At 46.3% G+C, this 4522-nt stretch overlaps 1 long non-coding RNA gene across 1 annotated transcript; it reads left to right on the top strand.

Annotated features, from left to right (window-relative positions):
* Positions 1–2514: 2514 nt before the first annotated feature.
* On the top strand, positions 2515–3243 carry LOC131422760 (uncharacterized). Its single transcript, XR_009224144.1, has 2 exons — positions 2515–2765; positions 2857–3243. It is a non-coding gene; the product is annotated as an uncharacterized LOC131422760 (long non-coding RNA).
* Positions 3244–4522: the final 1279 nt, after the last annotated feature.

Genomic DNA, 4522 nt, shown 5'->3' with positions numbered 1-4522 from the left:
GTCTGTTGCCAATCTTCTTCTATGTTGTATGTGGGTTACCACCACAGCATGGCTGCCGATGAGCGGTGTAGGTCCATGCCCGGGAACCAAAACTGGGCCACTGAAGTGGAGCACCTGAACTTAACCACTAGGCCACGGGGCTGGCCTTACAATCCAGTATTATTAACTATAGTCAATGTGCTGTACATTAGATCCCTGAAACTTATTCATCTTATAACCAGAAGTTTGTACCCTTTAACCAACATTTCTCCATATCCCCCACCCCCAGCCTCTGGCAACCACCACTCTACTCTCTTCTTCTATGAGTTTGACTTTTTTAGATTCCACATATAAGTAAGATCATACAGTATTTGACTTGCTGTGTCTGGCTTATTTCACTTAGCATAATGTCCTCCAGGTTCACCCATGTTGTCCCAAATGACAGAATTTCCTTCTTATCTAATGGCTGAATATTCCATTGTACATCTATATCACATTTTCTTTTTCTTTTTTAAAGCTGATTTTTTTTATTTTTATTTTTTTGGTGAGGAAGATTGGCCCTGGGCTAATATCTGTTGCCAATCTCCCTCTTTTTGCTGAGGAAAATTGGCTCTGAGCTAACATCCGTGCCCATCTTCCTCTATTTTGTATGTGAGATGCCGCCACAGCCTGGCTTGATGAGCAGTGTGTCAGTCCATGCCTGGGATTCGAACCTGCAAACCCCAGGCTGCTGAAGCAGAGCGCACGAACTTAACAGCTACACCAGCGGGCCGGCCCCTAGACCACATTTTCTTTATCCATTCGTCCGTCAATAGACACTTAGCTTGTTTCCATGTCTTAACTATTGTGAATAATGCTGCAGTGAACATGGGGGTGCAGACACCTCTTTGCAACACTGATTTCATTTCCTTTGGATATATATCCAGAAGTGGAATTGCTGGATCATACGGTAGTACTATTTTTAACTTTTTGACGACTCTCCATACTGTTTTCCATAATGTCTGTACCAATTTACATTCCCTCAACATTGTACAAAGGTTCATTTTTCTCCATATCTTCACTAACACCTGTTAGCTCTTGTCTTCTTGATAAGAGCAATCCTAACAGGTGTGAGGTGATATCTCATTGTGGTTTTGATTTGCATTTCCCTGATGATTAGTGATGTTGAGCACCTTTACATATACCTATTGGCCATTGTATGTCTTCTTTGAAAAAACATCTATTCAGGTCCTTTGCCCATTTTTCACTTGGGTTATTTTTATTGTTTATTTACTTTTTGCTATTGAGTTGTGTGAGTTCCTTATATATTTTGGATATCATCCCCTTATTATATATATGGTTTGCAAATATTTTCTCCCATTCCATAGGTTGCCTTTTCATTTTGTTGTTTCCTTTGCTGTGCAGAAGCTTTTCAGTTTGATGTAGTCCCATTTGCTTATTTTTGCTTCTCTTGACTGTGTTTCTGGTGTCAAATCCAAAAAATCACTGCCAAGGCCAATGACAAGGAGTTTTTCCCCTATGTTTTATTCTAGGAGTTTTATGGTTTCAGGTCTTACATTTGTCTTTGATCTATTTTGATTTTTAAAATTTTTGTGTATGGTGTAAGAGAAGGATCCAATTTCATTCTTTTGAATGTGGATATCCAGTTTTCCCAGCACCACTTATTGAAGAAACTATCCTTTCCCCATTGTGTATTCTTGGCTCCCTTGTCAAAGATTAGTTGACTGTATATGCGTGGGTTTATTTCTAGGCTCTCTATTCTGTTCCATGGGTCTATATGTCTGTTTTTGTGCCAACACCACACTGTTTTGATTACCATAGCTTTGTAACATAGTTTGAAATCAGGACGTATGATGCCTTCAGCTTTATTCTTCTTTCTCAAGATTGCTTTGACTATTCACATCTTTTCTGGTTTCATATCAATTTTAGGATTGTTTTTTCTATTTCTGTGAAATTGGAATTTTGATAGGGATTACTGAATATGTGGATCACTTCGGATAGTGTGGACACTTTCACAATATTAATTCTTCCAATCCATGAACACGGGATATCTTTCCCTTTGTCTTTTCAATTTCTTTCATCAATATCTGACTCCAGCGATTGGCTGGGAAACTCAAGGCCAACAGGAGGTATGGGGCTCACTAGGTTGGAGCAAAGCCCGGCTCTAGTCTCACACAGCGGCCACCGGGAGGCGACAGACACAGGCCAATACGCAGCCCCGGTGAAGGAAGAGGTCCCTGGGCTCTGGCCGCTTCCCCGCCCCCAAGGGCAGCCCCTCCTCTGCTCCTGGGCGGTGTAGACGCTTTCTCTTCGATTTTAGGGAGTGTCCCGGCCCAGGGGGCGGTGGCAGCGGGTTGGGGGGGCGGAAGAGCCGCCCCCAAGCAGAGCCCTCAGGCCTCAGTCAGCCGCTCCCCACGTGGCCGCCCACTGCCCCCACCCGGAAGCCTCCGCGGCCGGAAGTTGGCCGCCCCGCCGCCTTCCCGGCATCCGGCGCGCAGTGACCACACTTCCGCTGGCCAGGGACTCAGAGTGAGCGTAGGTCGTTAAGTGGTTGGAGTTAGTCACCGGGCGATTAGCTTGTGTTTTCCCCGATCTTGAGCCTGGCTGGATTAGTGCGGAGGGACGAGGGACCAGCGCTTCCTCCTGAGTCACCCTAAGGCGGCAGCCCCGGGGGGTCAGGGAAGGAGGCGACCGGGCTGCCGACGGGGCACGAGGCCACGGCGCTGCCGGCTGAGAAGCCCGCCTTCTCCTCCCGGGTCTTCCGCCCGCTGTTGGCGTGGCCTTGGGTAAGGCTTTCACCCTGGCGGGCCTTGGCCGCGGCGGCAGACGCTGCTGTTGCCTCCCTGATCTCTGAATCCTTTTCTTCCCTGTTGGCAGAGAGCGCGCCCCCTCCAGGGAGATCTTCTCCAGTGCTGCATCGAGCCGGGTGGGACTCGGCCCGCCGCCTGGGTCCTGATCCCTTTGTCGAATGCTGGCTCCCTGAAGATGCTATCAAAACAACCTGTTGCTAAGAAAGAACTGAATTTGTTGCCTCCCTTGTTTAGGGAGAGCACTATCTTGAAAGAGTTCATAGTCGAGTGGAGGTGGGAGGGCAACGTTGAGGTATTGAGGATTTGGAGGCTGATTTAAGGTGGGATTTTTGATGCGGGATTTAGTTAGGACTGGGTAAGGATTATGTTGTATATAGGGCTACCTCCGAGATATTCCGGGTTTGGTTTCAGACCACCGCAATAAAGCGAATATTGCACTAAAGCAAATCACATGGATTTTTTGGTTTCTCAGTGCAGATTAAAGTTTCTCAGTGCAGAATAAAGATTTGGTTTCTCAGTGCAGTATATTTACACTATACTGTAATCTGTTAAGTGTGCAATAGCATTATGTCTAAGAAAACAATGTACATAACTCAATTAAAAAATACTTTAGGGCCGGCCCGTGGCTTAGCGGTTAAGTGCGCGTGCTCCGCTACTGGCGGCCTGGGTTCGGATCCCGGGCGTGCACCTACGCACCACTTCTCTGGCCATGCTGAGGCTGCGTCCCACATACAGCAACTAGAAGGATGTGCAACTATGACATACAACCATCTACTGGGGCTTTGGGGAAAAAAAAAAAAAGTACTTTAGGGGCCTGCCCAGTGGCATAGTGGTTAAGTTGGTGTGCTCTGCTGCAGCAGCCCGGGGTTGGTGGGTTTGAATCCTGGGCGCAGACCTACTCACTGCTCATCAAGCCATGCCGAGGTGGCGTTCCACATAGAAGAAGTAGAAGGACCTACAACTAGGATATACAACTATGTACTGGGGCTTTGGGGAGAAAAAAGAAAAAGAGGAAGATTGACAATAGATGTTAGCTCAAGGCCAATCTTGCTGGGAAAAAAAAAACTTTATTGCTGGAAAATGGTAACCATCATCTGAGCCTTCAGCAAGTCATGCTGTTTTTGTTGGTGGAGGGTCTTGTAAAAAACGCAATATCTGCGAAGCACAATGAAACGCGGTCTGCCCCGTGTTCAGGATTGTTAGGCGCAGTAGTTTAGAGTTTGTGGTCACAGTGAGGTGAGGGTTTCACACAGTCTTGGAGCTTCAATAGTTGTTTGATGCTACCTGTTGAAAAGTTGTGCGGTTTTAAATGGATTTTTCTGAAGTCAAGGAGTAAGGTTATTTGCACCTTTTGTCTTCCTTGGCAGGTGTTTCCTGGAATAGTCAAGTCACAATAATACAGTCACGTTATTTTTCTTTGGCCAGTATGAGTCACAGTCCTGTGTTACTTGCACCCAGAGGAATCCTGTATATGGGTTTGTGTGTGGAATGGGGATTGTATTGCAGGGGGAGAGCTGAGCATGCCTTAAGGTTTCAGCCTGTTGTGGTCTTTGAGCACTGTAGCATGGTAGGGCTTACAAAAATGTCTGAGTCCTGAAAAATAATTCTTACTCTCAAATATGAAAAGGGAGCAGCCAAATTGAGATGAATAGATGTTGATTAAATGTCTCCAAAATGTGACTCTGTCCCCCAGCCAACTGCAAGTCAAAGCACATAGTTACGGGTCTGTTGCG

This window comes from Diceros bicornis, chromosome 26 (assembly GCF_020826845.1).
Source record: "Diceros bicornis minor isolate mBicDic1 chromosome 26, mDicBic1.mat.cur, whole genome shotgun sequence".
NCBI lineage: Eukaryota > Metazoa > Chordata > Mammalia > Perissodactyla > Rhinocerotidae > Diceros > Diceros bicornis.
This window is presented reverse-complemented; position numbering and strand designations above follow the sequence as displayed.